Genomic DNA, 24,093 nt, shown 5'->3' on the forward strand with positions numbered 1-24,093 from the left:
ACTTTTATGTGTATTGTTGGGACCGACAATTCATTAATAGCCGGTACTAGCGCTAGCACTTTTAAATTACTTTTTTTTCCTTTAGAAATGTCATTTTGCTCTCGGACTGTTATAAACACGGGAAACATGCGCTACTTTACAGGCATACTCTAGACACCCCCCAGGTACGAAATTTAAAGGAATATTTCACTTTTATTGTTTCACTTTAAGCATTATTAAAATCACTGCTCCCGAAAAAAATGCAGTTTTTAAAACTTTTTTTGCATGTCCCCTGGGGCAGGACCCAGGTCCCCAAACACTTTTTTATGACAATAACTTGCATATTAACCTTTAAAATTAGCACTTTAGATTTCTCCCATAGATTTTTAAAGGGTGATCCGCGGCTTTTCTAATTTGCCGCGAATACCCCAAATTGTTCGCTGTCCGGTGAACGGGCGAACAGCCAATGTTCGAGTCGAACTCATGTTCGACTCGAACAGATAGCCCATCCCTATTCGTCACCATCTGAACTCACCCTTGTAGCCAGTTTTCAATCCATGTACTCACCCTATGGTCTATGCCAACGGACCTTATTTTGTACAGTAAACGTTTATGGGGAACTGTGTCAAATGCTTTTGCAAAATCCAGATACACCACGTCTACGGGCCTTCCTTTATCTAGATGGCAACTCATCTCCTCATAGAAGGTTAATAGATTGGTTTGGCAAGAACGATTCTTCATGAATCCATGCTGATTACTGCTAATGATACCGTTCTCATTACTAAAATCTTGTATATAGTCCCTTATCATTCCCTCCAAGAGTTTACATACTATTGATGTTAGGCTAACTGGTCTGTAATTCCCAGGGATGTATTTTGGGCCATTTTTAAATATTGGTGCTACATTGGCTTTTCTCCAATCAGCTGGTACCATTCCAATCAGTAGACTGTCAGTAAAAATTAGGAACAATGATCTGGCAATTACTTGACTGAGTTCCCTAAGTACCCTCAGGTGCAAGCCATCTGGTCCCGGTGATTTATTAATGCTAAGTTTCCCAAGTCTAATTTTAATTCTGCCCTCTGTTAACCATGGAGGTGCTTCCTGTTATGTGGCATTAGGATAAACACTGCAGTTTTGGTTACTGAAGCCCCCCCGATTCCCTTGTGAAGACTGAGGAGAAGAATAACCTTTGTAACCAGATGTCCTTCGTCATTCTTTATTGGGCCAATATGGTCTGTCCTCCCTTTTTTACTGTTTACATACTTTTCTTGAAAAAAAAACATTTCTTGGGATTTTTTTTGCTCTCCTCCGCTATGTGCTTCAGTTAGCGAACTCCGCGGCCATCTTCCCTGCTCTGACACCTGGTTTCAACTTCCTGTAGGTGAGATTGCGGTCACAGAGAGACACTGAAAGTGTACTATGAATACACTTACAGTATTGAGAAGCTTTTTTGTGTGCTTTTTTTAGCACATACTGTACAGTACTGTACTGTGCATTCCTGTGCACACTTGCTGTAATGCTTTTTTGTGTGTTTTTAAACACATGCTGTACTGTACCAGACATCCAGTATGGCTCCAAAGAAAATTATGAGCAAGCATGGTGGTAAGAAGAAAGTGTGGAGCAGTAATGCAATTGGAAAGACTGTTCAGAGCAAGCATGCTGTTGAAAAGAAAGTGCAGAGCGGTAATGCAGGTGACAAGAATGTGCTCGTTAGTGTTCTCTCTCTTCATACTGTATTGTACTGTACTTTGTTTCATATTTTTGTGGTTCAAAAACAAAAAAGTTCAGAATGGATTAACCTGATTTACATTGAACCCTATAGGACCAATTTGGTTCATGACTTAAGTTCGTGAACCGAGGTATCACTGTAGTGTGTTAATACTCCTCATCAACTAGAGCATTTGTTTTCTGTAGACTGCAAAAACCCTGGTTGATCCTGATGTTCACTATCCCTCCCTCCTTGTCTGTGTCCCTGCTGCAGTTCGAGATTATGTAGACCAGCTGTTGACATCTACTGAGCATGTGCCAGTTTCAGTTCCCTTCTAAGCCATATATTTGCTTCTTTTTCTTATTTGTGCAGGCCATGTGACTATAGAGTCACACACATGGGTGTATACGCATTGATAAATGACACTCCCCTCCTTCCTTCTCTATGTCCTCATATTGCTAAACTCTTTGGGGGCGGGATATAAGATGGTGATTGATGGAGGCTTCACCTCCCGGAACATACACACCATAGATATAGGCTGGAGGGGTGTGAAAAAGCCTGTGATTGGCAGAAACTCCTCCATATACCTTCATAGTGCAAGCTATTGTTAGTCAACATAAACTACACTTATACCATGCTATTGCAAAAAATATATAAACATTTGATTTGAAATATAAATTTGTATGAAGCTTTAAAACACTTTGTTACTATTATTTATTTTAATACTCTATTGTGAAAGCCGTTTTTATGTTGTGCGTTTGGCACAGCACCAATCAAAGCTGAGCAGACACAAATTTATACACCAGCAGAGTACTAGAAATTCCACCCTCAGAACTTTCTCTGAGAACAGGAAAGACTCAGGAAATGTTATGTGACCTCTGAACAGCAATGATTGAAAAAGGTACTCAGATGATTTTTAATGGAAAATAAATACAGTGGCAAGATCATTGTACATAAATAAAGGGGATAACTAAACATTTAATGTTTAATATTACTTTAACACAATATGTTTTAGCTTTACGAAGAAAGCTAGTTTTAAATGAGTACACTTTCTTCAGTGTTTATGGAATTGTAGCTCTCATAGATGTGGCAAGCAACCTAAAGAAATCCATCCAAAATATATTTGTTATGGATAATGTAAAACCTGGTACACACATGCAAAATATGGGCAGGTATTTGTTTAACAGAAACAGGCTGACATTTGGCCCGTGTTTACAGAAGCCAATTCAACAGAAGCCAGCCAAGCACCTGGCTTCTGTTGAATGGGCATGCTGGTAAAACTGCTACCAATCGGCATCCGATCGATGCTCACAACCAATTGCTGCGAATGCTGACTGGTGTGCTCTGACTGGGGGGGGGCTCAGCAGCCCCCTGTCAAAACACAAGTGCTCAGCGGGGAGATCGCTGTACTAATATAGCACAGTTAATACAGTGCGCTCCTCCTGAGTTCCTCAGTTTTTTTTTCATTCAGCCTGCTGTGCTGAACGATGAAAAAAATAACTCATAATCTGTACCCTGTAAAACACATACATGGCTCTTTTTTTTTTTTTTTTAAATGTAAAACTAACAGATTTTGGCACCCACACAAGCAACATGGATTCAGGAACCTTCACCACTCAGGCATTGGAAAGTCCCCACTTCTGACAGTGGGGACTTTCCACTGCAGCACTGCAGCAGATTGGCTGCAAGCCACTGATCAAAGGAGGTTTTGCAATGGATCCTTTCATCAGAAGTTGATCTAATGATGCTTCCTGCTGAGCTGGCCAAATTTAGATCTGTTATTACCAGCTTGAAAATTATAAAGGTAAAGATTAGAAAAGAGTTACTGCACACTTGAACAAGGTTTCTTCCCTCACTTATTTTTCCAGTGACCACTCGAAAAGTGAGAGGATTTTTCAAAAAATAAACATTGTCAAAAATAACCACAATGTGGACTGATGACTGCCCACATAGTAAGCAATTGAGCTGCAAGTTTGAAAATGACTTGCTAAGCTATTGTTAGACTTGCCAGGCTTCACAAATTTGTTGCACAATTGCAGCAAGTCCGCATTGCATGACTCCAGGTCAACTTTCTTTGCAAACATTCTGCAAGTCTGCGGCAGGTTTTGGTTCAGTTATGTTGTGCAATAGTCATCCCACTACGGGGGTCACTGTGGCTTTCAGAGCTCTTGCTGTAGACTCACCACTGCAACTTTGCTTTTTCTAGAGAATTACCATGCAAATTTGCTACAAATTAGAAAAGCGTCAACTAGAACTTGTGCTTTAAGTGCTCTGCAAGTGTACAACCGGTGAAATTGTGCTGCAAGTTAACAAGACTTACAAATCAACACTGCCACAAATTTGTGGCAAGCTATCCTTGCTATCTGGGATGGAAATACATTAATTACCAAAAAAAAAGTGAAGTGAAATAGTTATAAAAAGATATCTGAACTTGCATGAATGCAGTGCCGGGACAAGGCCATCCAGCGCCCAGGGCAAAGATGCCAAACTGCGCCCCCCTCTTACCTCAGGGTTAGGGTCATGGCGCCCACATCCCTGCAATAAGCCATTGCGCCTAGGGCAGCCCCTCTTCCTGCCCACCCCTTGTCCCGGCCCTGCATGAATGATCCATCTTTTCCTACCCCCCAGCCCGTGGGTTCCAAAATTACTTTACTGTCAGACTATTTTGTAATTTGCAAAGTATATATAACCTCATAAGGTATGCCACAGACAGTCTGTTTCAAATTTTATCCACCAGAAGAACATATCACCTTTAAAGTGTATTTCCACTTTTTGCATTTGCAGTCAATTTTGAGAAAGCCCCCTTATATGTTTGTTATATGCTCCCATTCACACAACACACCTAAAATATTTCAAAAAAGCATTTCTTACATTTCTGGTTGTCTCTTTAGAGTTTATACATAGGACTTTATAGGAAGCTTATATTGTTCAGAATATATTGAAATGTGCAATTAATGGATAGAGTTAGGAAAAGATTTGTTTAAAAGTTTAACATACAACATGCCACTCAAGCCTTTGGCTCTTTATCCCTGACTTAAGCCATACATGGATCAAAATTCAACTGGTTCACCAGGGACTGTCTGAATTTCAATCCATGTTTCAGCAAGGAGGTTGTACAGAAGTCGATTTACCGATTGATTTCTGTACAACCACCCCATTGGATTTTTCCTGCTCGATCAGTGCTGCAGGCTATAGCCTGCAGCACTGATTTGTGATTTGTGATGGCAAAGAAAGTCTCCCAGCTGTCAGAATACAATAGCTCAGTGGGGAGGATTCCCCCTTCCACCACAAATGTTTGGATGAGGGAATCAAGTATGTGTTTTCATTCAACCTGCTGGGCTGCCTTAGGACAGACAGTGTGCACATACAACTTCTAATGATCTGCAGCACAGTACAGCTAGGGTAATTATTGTAAACATAGTTCCCCATCTCCTCCTAACAGAAGAGGAAAACTGAGTTGGATTATTCAGTAGGTAAAAAGCGATCATATAGGTAACCTACAGTTTGCTGTGTGAATAGGAATATGTAACAAATATAAAATAGTTGTTATCTCAATTTGGCTGCAAAAGTGGAAATACACTTTGAAAAGTGAACCTGTGGCCAAGCTATGAGCAGTAACATATTCTGAACAAGCAGTAAATGAGCAATAAAACAAACTCTCATTAAATCCTACAGCTGCCAGCAATATGAACAATTTATCCTCAAATTTCACATCAGGAACACTAAATTCAGTCTCTATGTTTGAATTGCTCCTCCCATCCAGCATTCGCTCGACAGCCTTCTTTCCTTGTAATCTCTAATGTAAACACAGGGCGGGTGCGCAGGGTAAGCTGAGCTGGTGAAAAATGGCTTTAACCACTAAAGTGCTTCTGATGTTAATGATGGATTGCTCCATGGTGTCTGCAGCTACAGATCTCAGCGAGGGACATTCTTTACTAGCAGCTACCGTGTTTCCCCGAAAATAACACCTACCCCGAAAATAAGACCTAGTGCTTTTTTCCAGGAGGGCTGCAATATAAGCCCTACCCCGAAAAAAAGCCCTAGTTTGAAGTGCTTGTGTGCTTTTTTGGGGGAAACACGGTATAATCCTCTGTTACGGTGGTGTGCTGTGTGTGTGTCTCTGATCTCCTGGCTGTCGGCGGGGGATCTCGGCCCCCCTCCCTGCAGTGTTCAGAGCAGAGAACACAGCTTGGGGCAGGCGATGGAAGCGCCGGGTGTTAGCGGTGGATCTCGGCCCCCCTCCCTACAGTGTTCAGAGCAGAGAAGATAGCTTGGGGCAGGCAATGAAGGTGCCAGGTGTCGGCGGGGGATCTTGGCCCCCCTTTCTGAAGTGTTCAGAGCAGAGAAGACAGCTTGGGCCAGGCAATGGAAGTGCCGGGTGTCGGCGAGGGAACTCAGCCCCCTTCCCTGCAGTGTTCAGAGCAGAGAAGACATCTTGGGGCAGGCGATGGAAGCGCCAAGCGGTGATATACGGTAGGGGTGTTTGCACAGTTGTATTGCAGCAGCACCTTTTGCATTATATGATCTTTTTACTGGTATGCTCCTGCATGGCAAGCCCTATCCCAAAAATAAGCCCTAGTGTGTTTTTGGTGTCCAAAATTAATATAAGACCCGGGTTTATTTTTGGGAAAACACAGTATTTACTACCTGTTAAGAATATGTAAATATTTGAATAATCTGTTCACAGATTCACTTTAAATGACATCCAATTAGAAACAAAATCTGACTTTATATGGGCAGAATTAAAGATAAGGCCTACTTAAAGAAGACCTTCACCCTCTATATCAACTCCCCCCCTCTACACACCTCCTCCCCACATCTAAATGAATCAGGTAGTGTTTGTTTTTTTCATTAAAGGAATGACTTGCATAGTGCTCACTAGGCCTCCTGGGATAAGTGGTGTGCATATTTAGTCATTCATTCAGAAGTAAGGGGGTGGCCCTAGTGGCATGCCATCGCAAGACCCTGCTGGCTGACCCTATGAGAGCCAGCGGATCTCTCAATGACATCACAAGTTGGATGGTGGCATGGGACTCAGCAGTGTCTGTTGATAGAAAGATGTCAGTGGGATACCGCTGGATCCGGTGGCTAAGTAAGTATCTGAGCTGTGCCTAGAACACCACCAGGTAAGCGGGGACAGAGAAAAATAAAATGGGAGGCAGGGGGGAGGCTGAAGGTTCTCTTTAAACAGATGAAAGAAAAGGGCAGTAGAAGTTTTGGTACATGGTTCACAGACCACAAAAACATTAGTGAAAAACCTAAAGATATAACATCAAAAAGATGGTACTAAAGAAATTCACAGATTCTATTAAAGATAGGAGAAAAAAAAAAGATTTTATTTGTAAAAGTAATACTGCATGTATTTATTATAACATACTCAACAATATAAAAAACACATTCCAGTTTAAGTGCCAGCAAAAAAGTTAATTTCATTCTTATGCCCCGTACACACGGTCAGACATTGATCGGACATTCCGACAACAAAATCCTAGGCTTTTTTCTGACGGATGTTGGCTCAAACTTGTCTTGCATACACACGGTCACACAAAGTTGTCAGAAAATCCGATCGTTCTGAACGCGATGCCGTAAAACACGTATGTCGGGACTCTAAGCGGGGCAGTAGCCAATAGCTTTCAACTCTTTATTTATTCTGAGCATGCGTGGCACTTTGTACGTCAGATTTGTGTACACACGATCGGAAATTCCGACAACGGATTTTGCTGTCGGAAAATTTTATAGCCTGCTCTCAAACTTTGTGTGTCGGAAAATCCGATGGAAAATGTGTGATGGAGCCTACACACGGTCGGAATTTCCGACAACAAGGTCCTATCACACATTTTCCGTCGGAAAATCCGACCGTGTGTACGGGGCATTAGACTGAATGGAGCAGAGTAAGAACCTTGGTTATATTTTTATCCCAAATTTGGGGAAATCTAATCCAACTTCCTGTTCAAATTACACTGCTAAAGGGAAAGTTCCAACAGGGGAATCCAGACAGCAATACAAACTCATAGCGGATGACTTACTAAATGCAAACAGACTGTTTACTCTGCAAGGGAAAATACATTTTGCAATGGAATTTTCCCCAGAGATTAGTGAGTGAAGTGAAACTCTGCTGACTTCCATCTTCCAACTATGTGAAAACAAAAATCTTTCTTCCCCTCATATCCAAAGCTACACATGAATTTGTACCTGTAGATCCACTTTACCTTTAGTAAGTTTGTAGTTAAATATTTTATAAAATTTTATAAAGAATGCAGTTGCATTATTGCTGTAGTCTGTAAATGCTCCAACAGTTTTGTTTTAAGGTGCAAACTTTCTCTAAATTGTGTTTTTATGCTTCCCATACATGTGCAGATATTGCAAATAGCTTTCTCAGTTGCAGCAGATTTGACTGTATCTCTCAAACTTTTAGTGGCCTAGTTGGGTGTTCTTGTTTTAATTTTGTTAAGGAGATAGTAGGAGTAAATATGAGAGCGCTTTGTCGATATTGATGTTCACAAAGAGATAGCATTTTGCACCATAACAGCCTTTTCTCATATAAGAAAATATGAGAAAAGTTGTCAACAACCCATAAACCCATAAAAGTTGACAACGAAAGTTGTCAACAACCCATAAAAGCACCAATTACTGTATTGGCAAAGAAGTGTAAAAACGTTCTTCTCTGTATAGTGACATTATAAATAGTGCAATTGCTTTTTGTTTTTAATATATCCTTTTCTTTAGAGTGACTCTGAATATGGAATCTTTTATTGTAACCCTTCTACCATTATACCAAGAGCTTTTGTCTTAATTAGTCTTCAGAATGAAGGCAGATGGCCTAAAGAACTGGATATTTGAAGTGAACACAGACGTGGGTAAAATACAGTATATTTCTTTAGTAAACCAGACCCATAAAGAAGGTAGTAAGAGTAATAAATGGTTTACTTTAAATACTCTGAAGAAGACACATGGTCACACTGGACAAAAAGTGGTTTCATCTTAAACTTTACTGTTAGAGCAGTGACAATGTGAATCTCCCTTTCCCAGGTAGTGGTATCAGCTGAGAGTATTGTCAAATTTGAAAAATTTAGATGCCTTCCAAAGCTAGCACAATATAATGGCTATGGCAATTCTTAGTGCTCAAACTGATACACACATTCAGGTTAAACTTGATGGATTGATACACTAAAATATATGCCGGACCCTCAAGGTGCTGCCTACCTAATTAATATGTCAAAAAGGGTGAAACAATAATAACATAAGGGGATTGGATACCCTCAAAAATGTTAGAGTAAAAAAAAAAAACAAATTGAAAAAAGGGGGAGAAGGAGAGGATGGGAGCTCACGGTATAGAGATTAAATTACAAACTTGAAAAAAAACTGTAATAGCTCAACCAACACTACGGTAGCACATATCTATGGAACTTCACTCACCATACAAAAATGATTAGCAAAAAAGATTTATTGGTGTCACAGATAAGAAAAAGACATTAAAAAAGATCATACTTCCATTAGCATTAAAGCTATAAAAACAAAAGGACCATCTCCGGACAGGTGGTGCAATTCCACCCAAGTTGCAGGAGCTGTAAAAATGATGTAATACAGCTGGGATGATATCCCCAGGTCTAAATGACTAATGAAGAGTGACCCAAATGTTAAATCAAGGTTGAACTGAAATTCAAAAATGGAGGATGAATGAAGTCAAACCACAAAGTGGAAGCTATGAGATGATATCAATGGTTCTCCTGATCTGCATTGGAAATATTGTGGACAAGTAGATGATTGTATTGAGGTGGAAGGTATCTGTGAAGAAATCGGGGAGTATTGATAGGTAACAGTGGTCAAGAGGAGGTGTACAATTGGAATGGTAATGAATATAAGTGTCCAATAATGTGATGTATGTCTCACTGGAACCATAAGAATATAGTCCTCCTTGACCTCCCTCTCACTGTACCAATCAAAGTCCCTATGAGGACTCACTCTCACACCACAAATATAACAGAAAAGTGAAGAGGTAATCTTTTCCAGAAAGTAATAGTCCTTTTCCCAGGAATGGTAAATGTACTGGTACTTATCAGCTTGTGATCAAGTCCACAGGTCCAGGATCCTGGGGTAAGTTCCTCCCTTGTCTTTGAAAACAGCAGTCTGGAACCATATATGGGTCAAAGACAGGTAGTCCAGAGATGAGCCATGTTGGCCTGACCGGTTTCACCGATCCCTGTCGGCTGCATCAGAGGCTGGTTGCCAATGCAGTCCCCTCACCATGTGGAGCATCCAGGCTTTAAATGTACGCCAACACGTGTGTCCGTTTGTGTCACTTCCTGCTTCCTATTTGCATATCACACCCCTCCGCATACATCATGACAGTCTCTTCCTCCCTCATTGTGAAAGAGGAAGGGGAGTGGTGAATGCGGAAAACATGGAGCAAAGCACTGCTAATATTTCCTTAATACATTTCAGTCTCCCCCTAGAGGAATATTAGAAGTAAGCAGCACAAAATATAGTAAAGTCCACATATTACACTCAGTAGGAAAACCACAACATGGCGATGGGGATACTTTATTATACAATTGACATCCACAAAAATTGTAGATACATGGACTGCAACCACATTGTACACAATAAATGAAGTTCCATGAAAAAAAAAAAAATTATGCATTCAAATAATACATAATAGTTAGTATTGTTGCCTAGGTGGCACTGAATCCACCTCTGTCTGAGAATCATCCAAGAAAAGGAACAAAAGTTAAACCGTCATTCAAGCCAGGAGTCTTAGTAGCCTCCAACGCCCATATACAACGCAACTCACGTTGGAGAACAATCTGATCAAAGTTGCCCCCCTCCTTCTATCCTGGGGGGCTACTTCAATGACCCAACACTTAAGGCAACGGGGATCCCTATCATGTTTAAGACATACAGTATCTCACAGTGAGTACACCCCTCACATTTTTGTAAATTTTTATTATATCTTTTCATGTGACAACACTGAAGAAATGAAACTTTGCTACAATGTAAAGTAGTGTATATACAGCTTCTATAACAGTGTAAATTTGCTGTCCCCTCAAAATAACTCAACACACAGCCATTAATGTCTAAACCGCTGGTAACAAAAGTGAGTACACTCCTAAGTGAAAATGTCCAAATTGGGTCCAATTAGCCATTTTTCCTCCCCGGTGTCATGTAACTACAAGGTCTCAGGAATGAATGGGGAGCAGGTGTGTTAAATTTGGTGTTATCGCTCTCACTTTCTCATACTGGTCACTGGAAGTTCAACATGGCACCTCATGGCAAAGAACTCTCTGAGGATCTGAAAAAAAGAATTGTTGCTGTACATAAAGATGGCCTAGACTATAAGAAGTTTGCCAAAACCCTGAAACTAAGCTGCAGCACAGTGGCCAAGACCATACAGTGGTTTAACAGGACAGGTTCCACTCATGGTCGACCAAAGGAGTTGAGTGCACATGCTCAGCATCATATCTAGAGGTTGTCTTTGAGAAATAGATGTATGAGTGCTGCCAGCATTACTGCAGAGGTTGAAGGGGTGGGGGGTCAGCCTGTCAGTGCTCAGACCATACGCCGCACACTGCATCAAATTGGTCTGCATGGCTGTCAACCCAGAAGGAAATCTCTTCTAAAGATGATACACAAGAAAGCCCACAAACAGTTTGCTGAAGACAAGCAGACTAAGGACATGGATTACTGGAGCCATGTCCTGTGGTCTGATGAGACCAAGATAAAAGTATTTGGTTCAGATGGTGCCAAGCTTTTGTGGCGGCAACCAGGTGAGCAGTACAAAGAGAAGTGTGTCTTGCCTACAGTCAAGCATGATGGTGGGAGTGTTGTGGTCTGGGGCTGCATGAGTGCTGCCGACATTGGGGAGTTACAGGGAACCATTGAGGGAACCATGTATGCCAACATGTACTGTGACATACTGAAGCAGAGCATGATCCCCTCCCTTTTTTTGGGCCACAGGGCAGTATTCCAACATGATAATGACCCCAAACACACCTCCAAGACGACCACTGCCTTGCTAAAGAAGCTGAGAGTAAAGGTGATGGACTGGCCAAGCATGTCTCCAGACCTAAACCCTATTGAGCATCTGTGGGGCATCCTCAAATGGAAGGTGGAGAAGCACAAGGTCTCTAACATCCACCAGCTCCGTAATGTCCTCATGGAGGTGTAGAAGAGGACTCCAGTGGCAACCTGTGAAGCTCTGGTGAACTCCTGCCCAAGAGGGTTAAGGCAGTGCTGGAAAATAATGGTGGCCACACAAAATATTGACACTTTGGCCCCAATTTTGACATTTTCACTTAGGGGTGTACTCACTTTTGTTGCCAGTGGTTTAGACAATATTGGCTGTGTGTTGAGGTATTTGGAGGGGACAGCTAATTTATACTGGTATACAAGCTGTACACTCACTACTTTACATTGTAGCAAAGTGTAATTTCTTCAGTGTTGCCACATGAAAAAATATAATAAAACATTTACAAAAAAGTGAGGGGTGTACTCACTTTTGTGAGATACTGTACATGTCTACAGGGGCCTTCAGATGGTATGCGTCTACTTCATAAATGTGTTCCAAAAACTGCTTAAGTATAGGTCTGATGGTCTTTTCCATGTAAAAAGAGTCACAAGAGCACACAATGAAATAAATGACACCCATGGTGTCACAGTTGTCCCTCTGTCTGCACATGGGACGTCTCCCTGTTGGTAACTGTAATGAGTCACCCTCTATAACATAGGGGCAAAAATCGCAGCTACCAAAGCAGGCCATACCTCCATGCACCATGTACCGTGGGTCGTCCAAAATGTCACTGTGTACTAAGAGGTCTTTAAGGGAATGGCCTGTCTGTATACCAACTAAGGATCCTGAGAGACAAATTTGCCCACTGAATTATCCTCCTTCAATAAATGCCAGTATGTTGAGCAAATACCCCTAACTTTATTTACCTGTTGGGTATATTGTATGCTCAGTCTTGTGGGTCCCTGACCCTAGTCCTGTTCCCCCCTCTGCTTTACTAAGCCATTTTTGGTTATACCCTCTTGAGTGAAATCTCTTTCTAAGTCCTGTTTATTTGTACAATTCTGGCGGGCCCTTAGATACTGTCTCACCCGTATATATTTTTGATCAGTGTTTTTGGATAAAAACTATCTACGTGTAGTAAACTATTAACAGAAGTTTGTTTCCTAAACAATTTGGTCCCAATGTGACCATCCAGGAAAATCGTCAAGTCTAAAAAGGTTACTTTTTCCTTATGAAATTCCAATGTGAAGTTCAAATCATAGGGGTTGACACCCAAAGTGTCCATAAAAGTTCACACTTCCTCCTTATTACCAGACTACAACATGAGGACGTCGACGATGTACCTGTACCAGGACAAATTCCAGGAGAGGCACAACAACAATGCCATTGCTCCCAATCACCCAAATAGATATTAGCATAGGCCGGGGCACATTTAGTGCCCATGGCTGTACCTTGGGCCTGACGGTAGTACTTGCCATCAAATTGGAATTTATTTTTCTGTAACAGAAACTCCAGTAATTCCACAATAAACATGGCGTGGGCTCTTTTGTCCAATGGTCTGCTGTCCAAGTATTTCTTAATGGTTTGTAAACCTTTGTTGTGGGGTATGGAGGAATAAAGGGCCTCAATGTTCCATGATAGAAAGAAGGCTGGTACTCCCTTAGGACCCTTGGGTGACTGGATGAGTTTGCCCAGGCGTGAATATCAAACTCTTAGAGATCTGATAGATCATTGGGAGGAGGGACACGTGGACCAACACGAAGAAACAGAGGTAGATTCTGCAGAACTTATGCTCAATTTAGTAGATACAATCATCTACTCCACAATATTTCAAATGCATATCGGGAGAACCATTGATATCATCTCAAAGCTTCCATTTTTTGGTTTGACTTCATTCATCCTCCCTTTCTTTCCCACTTCATAGGTTGTTTAGACCTGGGGATATCATCCCAGCTGTATTACAGCATTTTTACAACTTCTGCAACTTGGGTGGAAATGCACCACCTGTCCAGAGATGGTCCTTTTGTTTTTATAGCTTTAATGCTAATGTATGTATGATGTTTTTTAATGTATTTTTCTTATCTTTGACACCAATAAATCTTTTTTACTAATCATGTTTGTATGGTGAGTGAAGTTTCATAGATATGTGCTACCGTAGGGTTGATTGAGCTATTACAGGTTTTTATTTCAAGTTTGTCATTTAAACTGGATGGACCTCTGTTCACCCCCTATTAAAACATGCAGGTTTTCCTAAATTAAAGGTAAAAAAAAATCGATATGTATCTGTTTCTTGCCTAGCTGAAGTGATAATGATATATCCTACTTGTAAATAAAGTGCACTCTGTCCTCAATATAGTTATTTGGTAAAATAATTTTATTATTAGTAACAAACACTTAGTTTTTATGTAAAGAATCCACTTTATTTAGTAGCATACAAATTGAATACAATTAAAAATACATTAAGGCAGCTGTAAAGTATCTATGCCTACCCTAAAACAAAATTAGGTAATGTACTGTAAAGAAAAAGCTTTCTCAATAAATAGAAAGAAGGAAAAAAAACGACAAAGAAACATGTAGAAAATCACAACTGAAATAGCTATTGATCTTATCATACTTTCAAACCCAGGGATAATCAATCACAAACACAGAAAGAGAAAAAAATTTTAAAGAATGAAAAAAAGCTAAGTATATTTAGTGCAACAGATGACAACAACTTACATACAGTGTTTGTGTATTATAAAAAGGTAATGTCACTGGGCAAAAAGGGATCACCATGAGGAAGACACGTGATTAGCCCTGTGTCGTCACATGTAGGGGAGGGGCCAGGACGGTGGAGGAGCTCGGATACATGATTGTTTGTACAAGCTGCTGACACATACAAGTTTGGAAGTCATTTGGAGAGGATTCCTATGCTTAATGCTTTTATAGTTTGGTGTGCTGGAAGCACCTAAAATGTGTGGGTACCCCGATGTTATGTTTTCTAAAAAAAATTTAAAACCAGCGATAATGCAATATCCAGCCTCTTTCTTGTTTTAAAATTGAGGACAACTTCTCTGGATTTCCCTGTGGGATCCTGCTGAGCTAGTTTCACTTAGAGCCCAGGAGAGGTTCAACTGCTTATGTGGACCAAACTTAAGTGTGTGGTCACACTGTTGGAGGTGAGCGCATTCACACGGGGGGAAGGGAGCACATGTGTGAAATCACCCTCTTCTGATCAGGATTATCATCACTAGAGTCACTTTTTGAATAGTAATATGTATAATACCCCAATTTGCACTTTTTAGTCTCTGTGGAATGATGAAAATTGGGAGAAAAAATCTCTTTTTTTTGGACACTTGATATTAAGCAATAATACTACATTTCTTTTACTGTGAGCTTGCTTGTTACACAAAAAAAAAAAATTTATGTTCATAGTTACATTTTTTTGGCAATATTGATTTTCATTGTTTATGACACTATGCATTTATAAGGTTCCGTATCACACAGTGCTGCATTTTTTTTGTTTTTTTTATATATGTTTTCACAGATTATGAAATTGTGATCAATGCTTAGCAGCTGTGAATTTGCACTTTGTTTCACAGGAATTGTTATACCACACCTGACACTAGGTTGTAACCTTAGGTTACTTTATACCTGACGCTGATTGCAGTTTTAGGTTGCTCTACAGTAGCTTGCAAGATTTATATATTTTTACAAAATTATAATTAGGTTCCTATTTTTTTTTTATTGACTAAATGAAATAAACAATTCACAACTTTTCTGGAGTATTAGAATAAAGGGGTTTCTGTACTTTTAGTGGAAAGCATATTTTTTATGCATTTCAGCTTTTCCTCTTAGATATTGATTTCTACCATGTCCCATGTCCCCTATTTAAATGTGTTACCCCTAAATAAACACTATTGTTTAAAGTGAATTTGTAAATTTAAACTATAACGTCAGATATAAAATGCAAGTACCTAGAGGTGGCTTCACATGCCTGCAGTAGCTTCATACATCCGTTCTGTCCCAATGCTGGGTCATTCAGGTCAGGCAAGCTACAGCACATCCTAGTAGTTTTGAAGCTTGACTCCAATCTCTCACTTTGCACACATTATTACTGGACATAGAGGCAGACCATCAAAGCAATGGGTCAATAGGATCGTATGGGGGCAGCAGGATGCAGGCAATTTTAAAGTTTTGTAAACCTAAAATTAAAAAAAAAAAAATCTGCCTCTTTAAGGTATTGCTGTTAGTTTTTTAATAGTTATTGTAATTGTGGTGGCAGTGCTTCTTGATTACTTGGTTGATGGTTGATCCTACCAGTTCCTGTCTTCCTTTTAATAAACTGGCCATGCTAGCATGGAAGCCATGGGGACCTTGGAAGCCTTGCTGTGGGGACATCATTGCTGCATCCTGCTGGTGGGATCACAAATACAATTGGAAGTCTGATCACATGCAAGATAAACAAGTAAGCGTTGCGGCCTCCATGGAGCCAACATACATGACATCTCCACACTTGCTTGTTTATCCTGCATGTGAATTGGTTCTTGTATATATAGCGAATACTGATAATGAGTTTTTCAGTGCTTTTTTTTTATCATACCAAATGTGAGTACCTTGAATGCTATCGCATCAATAAACACGTTTTACAATTTTACTCTATGCGGATTTCTTCCTGCTTTTCATATATGATCACTTCCTGTTCCATCATGCCGGCTTGAGATGCACCAGAATTACCTGTGATTCTTTGGGATCTGACTATTTTCAGACCTGGTGGTCTGTCTAGGTGCATGTGACTCTGTAATAGGGTCCATCTTGTTTCTGGTGGTGGAGCACATGGTAACACTGGATTTCAGATATGAGTTTGTCTTTTTACACCTGGTGATTCCTGGATGAAAAGATTTGGATTCATACTACCTTCGCATTAACTGTCACCAGACTTTATTTTTTGTTCAAACACTGCAAATATTGTTTTATATGGTTTAGTACACAGTTTGTCTGACTGTTTTTTGCCAGTAGCTTTATAGTTTTGCCAGCGCAGACTTTTACGCTATAGTTATTCACTGTTTGTTAAAATGGATTGATTATTCACTTTACTATAAGATGATCTGCTGATATTTAAGATTTAAAGGGACAGCACACTTTTTTCTTTATATTATTCAGATGTATGCTAGCATCAATTCAAACATTATTTTATTAATAATTCAGTTTACAACTACTTTAACACTAGCAGAAAGTGGTAGAGCTTTGCCCAATCTCAATGGCACATCAATTGGATAGAGTGCAGGGATAAAAACTGCTGTATATACCTGTCAGTACTTGCTGTACCTGTGCCTACAATTTACACCTGCCAGCATTTTTAAAAAATTATGTTAAAATTAAGCAACAGTCACTTTAATGTAAGCACTGTCATTTTGAAATGCCGTGATAGAAAGCAGCTTGTGGGCAAAGTCCCACAAAAGATTTTCTTCAGAAAGCAGCTATAACCTGAGTAGGAAAGTTTGCCCCCTACTAGCCAAGGGATATAAATTCCCAAAATGTCAACATTCGCACTGGATAAATTTGGACCTTATTATTGTTTGAAAGGTTCTGGAATAATTGTTTTGTGTTGCCCAGAGCAATTATTCATCCTGCCAATATAGTATGGCCATGTAAGTCTTTGAAAGAGAAGTATGTTTTTTATGTTTTTTTTTGTTTTGTTTTTTTTTAGAAATCATACCTACCTAGGTAGATACAGCATTGGTCTGAGACCTGAGAGCTGAGCAATCAAAGACCACTGATCACACAGTTCTCAGAGCTCCGTGAGCAGAGAGCTTGGCACTGTCAGTCACCAAGACCCTCAAGACCCAAGTAGCACCCTTAGAAAATTTGGGGTGGGGGAATACAAACTCTTATTTTTTTAAAGAAGCTGGCTAGCAACTAGTCATCTTTTAAGGTTTCTCTAGCTACAGTAAATTGGCCATATATTGGTAGATTCGGCCAGCCAAACTGATTTCTCTATACATTATGGCTAAATATGCTAAACCTGCTGGTGTCATTTGAGCATCCGTTCATTGAAAAGAAGGCCATTATGCAATGTTGACAATAATGCTAATCATGCAATTACAATTTTTATCCAGGTAGCATAATATCTGATCAGTAATTGACTTGATATGCTCCATTAATGGGGTCGTTATCATTAAAGAAGAAGTACAGCCAAAGCTTGTTTGGCTCTACTTCTCCTGTGGATCACAGGAGTGTAGTTACTACCAACTACCAACTATCCTTTACCTGTTTTTGTGCAAAAACTGTAAATTTTTTCAGAAAGGAAAAGAAAACAGTAAAAAAAGTAACAGAAAAATATAGAGTGACAGCACACAAATAATAACTAAATACACAAAAAAGAGTTAGAGCCCATTCACACAGGGACGACTTGTCAGGCGACCTAGTCGCCTGACAAGTCGCCTCCCGTTCTGTGCTATGGAACCGTTCTAAGGGGAGCGACGCAAGTCGCTCCGACTTAGAAAAAGGTTCCTGTACGACTTCGGGGGCGACTTGCATAGACTTCTATACAGAAGTCGTTTTGCAAGTCGCCCGGGCAGTCGTTTGCAGGTCGCCTCGCTGAGGCGACCTGCAAGTCGTGTTGCCCCTGTGTGAATGGGGTCTTAAACACAAATTTTAAAAACAGGAAATTAAATAAACTTTACTATCCTGATTTACTAAACATGCTCTCTAAAAAACTAAAAAAAATGCCTAATTAGCTCAATGAGTTCCCAATTTGCTGACAGTGAAATCAGAGCACTCTGTTTATCCCTACTGGTCAGCTGTTGCAGGATTACTATATATCAAGTCAGATCCCTTCAAAGAATTCTACCATCTTATAAGATTTATATTAAAAGTTGTTTCTCACCTCTTTCATATTTGAATGGTTATCATTACTTGTCATGCTTATCATTACACAAAATACAACATAAAACAGGAATCACAAAAAACAAAAACTTGGTAAAAACATGAAAAGATCTATTTTAAAATCCAACCAAATAACAATTAATCTAACACCTATTCCCACCATAGATCACAAACCAACATGCCTTCTGGAAACAATATTAAAGAAGCATGTAGGGCTCAATCATTTCTCAAGTTTAAGCATATACTTAGAGCTTAATGTTACATTGATAAAGCCAGACCTCAAACATCTAAATTGTCCATAGAGGAACTCAAAAATAATAGTTTCCAATAATTCCAAACAAGACTTACAAAATATGTCTGATTTAAATCACAATTATAATCTGCAATGCAATTTCAACCACATATTTTTTGTTTAATCTCTAATTCAAACATGTGATCTTAAACAACACACCTATTAGTGTTTAAAAAAAAAAAAATCACAATTTACGTGCATTACATATTTCATTACATTTCTCATATGAGCTACTGCTCTATTGTGTAGATATTAAAGGTAAAAATTGCAAAATAGGTGTAGCATGGACTGCCCACTTTAAAGCATATTTCCATCCTTGCAGACAAATTTACCCCCCCCCCCCCCAAATGTTGTTGTGTGTTCCTTTTCACACAGCATACCTAACAAAAAAAAACACTTGTTTCCTTGGAGAGCGTGTTCACACACAGGACTCTATAGGCAGCTTGCATTGTTCAAAATAACTTGCAACGTGCTTTAGGGACACCTTAAGGCTAGACTGGATTGAAAGTGCACTAACATACAATTTATCAGTTTTTCAGAGCAAGTCATTTCTAATGCAATTTTTTTTTAATGTAAGTTATGCTATGTGAAAAGGAGCGTGTAACAAACATAAAGAAGGTGTTATTCCACTTTTGCTGCAAAGGTGAAAATACACTTTAAAAGTATTTTACTTGTGCAGTAATGGTGTCAGTGTCTCTTTCAAATTGGCAGCCATACTCTGGGACTTCAAGTAACATCCATAAATAAACTAGGATATAGTGATGTAGCTTAGCACAACAATGAATTAGATAATCATGGCAACAGATTTATAAAAAAGGATTTCCAAAATCTGTTTGCCAAAAACTGTTGCAATCCATCATTATCTAATCAACTAATGTGTTGTAGCACATTGCCAAGCTAAGCCTTGTGACAACAACCTATAACTAACAGCAGAGAAGATCCAAGAATGAATCCATACCGTGGGGCAAAGGACAAGTCAATTTATGCTTCAGCCACATTTACACTTTTTATGGTGTGTTATAAAACTGTCAAAAGCAGAGGAGAGTGTATCCACAGAAGGATGCCTTTAGCATGATTATTATTTATCTATGTACACACTAGAGTGGCACAAATTAAATGTTACAGTGTTGTACAGATTTTTAGCACAATAACTACCACCATATATATATATATATATATATATATATATATATATATATATATATATATATACACACACATATACTGTATATATTATTCACCTGAAATAGGCAAATGTAAGCTACAGCGAACACACAAAAGCAGCTAAGCAGGGCATTGGATAACACATAAAATCAAAGTACGTTTTTAAGCATTATAAAGCAAACTGTCTACTTGATGCAAGCTAACTTTGGTTAAAATAAATACATTTCTGTGCAAAATCCTACACATTTCTTCAAACGCACATGCATAATAGCAAATACACCCTACTCCATTAACTGCATTGTAGTATGTTCCTTGGTAGTTAATTGAATCAAAGATGCAGATGCATTTTAAATCCACTATACATAAAAAACAACTAAAGGGTCTTGCATGACAGCCTAAACAAGTACCAAATCCAGTTACTGTGTGATGTACAGTATATGTCTCATAAAGTAATTGAAAAACTTATTTTACCTGCCCTCACTGAGCCAAATCATCTTTCAGTTGTGTCTCACATGCTACCCTCCCAGACACTGCAGATCACAGAGAGAGGGTTTCAGCAGCAGAGATAGAGCTGCCAATGTGGCTAAGGCCCCTTTCACACTTATACGACTTCAAAGTCGTGCAATTTTACCACAATTTCGTGGCCGCTATTTTGCTGCGATTTTACTGCGATTTGGGAGCAGTACTACTTTGTACGACTTTGCCACAACTTTGGCATTAACAAATGTAAACATACAATAGGTGATCGTGATATTGTGTCAATCTCGCTGCTGTTATCGGCGAGATTTGACACCTGCGAGCCCCGTCGCAGGAGCCAGCGCCGAGCTTGCTTGCTGATCGGGAAAGGAAAACTTTTTTTTCCTTTCGCGATGAGCGACAGGCAGTGCTGACAGCTGTCTGGTATGAAACATGAGGGGGAACTCCGCGCCAAATTTGAAATAAAAAACCGGCATAGGTTCCCCCCAGGGGCATACCAGGCCCTTAGGTCTGGTATGGATTTTAAGGGGAACCCCCTACTCTGAAAAATCAGGGTGGGGTCCCCCCAAGATCCATACCAGACCCTTATCCAAGCATGCAGCCCGGCCGGTCAGGAAAGGGGGTGGGGATGAGCGAGCGCCCCCCCTCCTGAACCGTACCAGGCCGTATGCCCTCAACATGGGGGGGTTGGGTGCTTTGGGGCAGGGGGGCACCCTGTGGGCCCCCCACCCCAAAGCACCTTGTCCCCATGTTGATGAGGACAAGGGCCTCTTCCCGACAACTCTGGCCGTTGGTTGTCGGGGTCTGCGGGCGGAGGGCTTATCGGAATCCAGGAGCCCCCTTTAATAAGGGGGCCCCCAGATCCCAGCCCCCTACCCTATGTGAATGAGTATGGGGTACATCGTACCCCTATCCATTCACCTAGGGAAAAATGTGTCAATAAAAAAAACACACTACACAGGTTTTAAAAGTAATTTATTAGGCAGCTCCGGGGCTTTTCTTCCGACTTCGGGGGTCTTCTTCCGACTTCTCCGCTCTCTCCGGCCTCTTCTCCCGGTGTTCGGCTTCTCCAGGTGTTTGGCCTCTTCTCCCGGTGTCCAGTTTTTCTGCCGGGCCCCTCCGCTATCTTCTCCCACTCTTTTGCTAGCGGGGGGCCCGGTCTTCTTCGCTGTCTTGTCCCCTCTTCTCTTCTTCCGATGTTGACACGACGCTCTCTCCAGCTGGAATGCTCTCTGAGCGTTCCGCAATGGACTTATATAGGCGGTGACCCCGCCCACTTATGGAGTCACCGTCCCTGGGCATGCTGGAACTGTGCCGTCATAAGGGGCATGGTCATCGGGTGCTGTTGACGGTAACCGCCTATATAAGAGAGAGTGTCAGAGCCTCAGAGAGCATTCCAGCTGGAGAGAGCGTCATGTCAACATCGAAAGAAGAGAAGAGGGGACAAGACAGCGCAGAAGACCGGGCCCCCGCTAGCAAAAGAGCGGGAGAAGATATCGGAGGAGCCGGCAGAAGATCAGGACACCAGGAGGAGATGCCGGAGAGACACCCGAAGTCAGAAGACGACCCCTGAAGTCGGAAGAAAACCCCGGAGCTGCCCAATAAATTACTTTAAAAACCTGTCTAGTGTGTTTTTTCATTGACACTTTTTTCCCTAGGTGAATGGGTAGGGGTACAATGTACCCCATACTCATTCACAAAGGGTGGGGGCCAGGATCTGGGGGCCCCCTTATTAAAGGGGGCTCCCAGATTCCGATAAGCCCCCCGCCCGCAGACCCTGACAACCAACGGCCAGGGTTATCGGGAAGAGGCCCTTGTCCTCATCAATGTGGGGACAAGGTGCTTTGGGGTGGGGGTGGGGGGCCCACAGGGCGCCCCCCTACCCCAAAGCACCCACCCCCCATGTTGAGGGCATGCGGCCTGGTACAGTTCAGGAGGGGGGGTGCTCGCTCGTCCCCACCCCCATACCTGACCGGCAGGGCTGCGTGCTCGGATACGGGTCTGGTATGGATTTTGGGGGGGACCCCACGCAGATTTTTTGGCGTAGGGGGTTCCTCTTAATATCCATACCAGACCTAAGGGCCTGGTATGCCCCTGGGGGAACCCACGCCATTTTTTTCATTAAAACTTGGCACGGCGTTCCTCCTCATGATTCATACCAGACAGCTGTCAGCACTACCTGTCGCTCATCGCGAAAGGAAAAAAGTTTTCCTTTCCCGATCAGCCCTGTCGGCGAGAAACACAATCTCGCGGTCAGGTACTGTACATGGCGTGAGGCTTGTGCTTACAAAGTCATACTGAAATCGTGTCTATATTATTCAGGTATGATTTGCATGCTACTTGAGGGTTTAACGTTGAGGTCTATGGAGTACAACTCGCATAGAAGTTGGGCCAAAGTAGTGCAGGGACTACTTTCAAGTCGGCACGACTTAAAGTCGTGCCAATTTGAATGGTAGTCACTGAAAATCATGGAGAATGACTTGTCCCACGATTTTGCAGTACAAAATTGTGGGACAAGTTGTATAAGTGTGAAAGGGGCCTAAGTCTGATTGACAATCTACAGCCTTGTGAATCAACAGTAACGATGTACACCTTTTTTTAATATACAGCTATTCTTAGGCAGTGCTTGCTATAACATGTAAAAAATCAAATTTGTTTTTTAATAAATTACAAGCAACGTACTGTGAGTACCAGGAAAATATAGACCTAAACACATACAATTCACATAAAATTCACATTTGTGCCAAAATATTAAAGTGACAGTGCAAAAAAGTCTTTTTAAAACTGTGCAATCTTGAGTGCTTTTGGTGCCTGATTCCCAGGGTGAACGTTCCACCTCGTGCTGAATGTTGACACACCACACTCGCCAGATGTCGAACCCCTTACTGTACAGCAAGGGAAGTCATAAGAGCTTGTAGGTTCTTAGGGTTCTTACTCCTCCTTTTAGTAATCCCAAAGTTATTCCCAGAGTTTAATGGGCAAAAATGTAATAAAAACGTAGAGACAGCCTCTCATAGTGTAAAATGCTTAGGTGTATTTATTAAAATTATGTTTAAAAAAAAAAAAAAAAAAAAAATATATATATATATATATATATATATATATATATATATATCAAAGAAGCACAACTAATGCAGTAATGCTATATGAAAAATGGCCCGCTGTAACAATCCAAAGATGGAAGCCGCCTGTGACCTGGTGTGCTTTCCATTCGTAAAACAGGAAATGATGCATGCATAACGTATTTCATTATCAATCAGCGACGTCTTCAGAAACACCATTTTTTAACCCTGCTGTAGTGCAAGCAGGCACAGCTTGCATGAGAGTAGCAGCTCTGCTCTGAATCCAGAAGCAGTGCAGCATTGTTGCCACACCATCACAGAAAGCTACCTTAGGTGGACTTCACTGGCAGGCTTAACAGGTGTTTGTGTGACTTTGCAAGGGAACTAAAAGAAAACTGTAAGTGCATATGCACTTATAAATGTTGTTCTACTTTATTAGGTTCATTCAGGTTGAGATGTGAAACTGGATTATATTATCATTATTGTTTTGTGGTTGATGGAACTCACTGCAAATAAGTCTGAGTTACAATAGGGTATG

General features: G+C 40.7%; 1 protein-coding gene across 1 annotated transcript in view; it reads right to left on the minus strand.

Moving 5' to 3' along the window:
* STAC (SH3 and cysteine rich domain) overlaps positions 1 to 24,093 on the minus strand; it is a 423,240-nt gene that overhangs the window by 96,990 nt on the left and 302,157 nt on the right. The gene's annotated exons all lie outside the window — the stretch shown is intronic.

The sequence above is a fragment of the Aquarana catesbeiana genome, linkage group LG05 (genome assembly GCF_042186555.1).
Source record: "Aquarana catesbeiana isolate 2022-GZ linkage group LG05, ASM4218655v1, whole genome shotgun sequence".
Classification (NCBI taxonomy): Eukaryota; Metazoa; Chordata; class Amphibia; order Anura; family Ranidae; genus Aquarana; species Aquarana catesbeiana.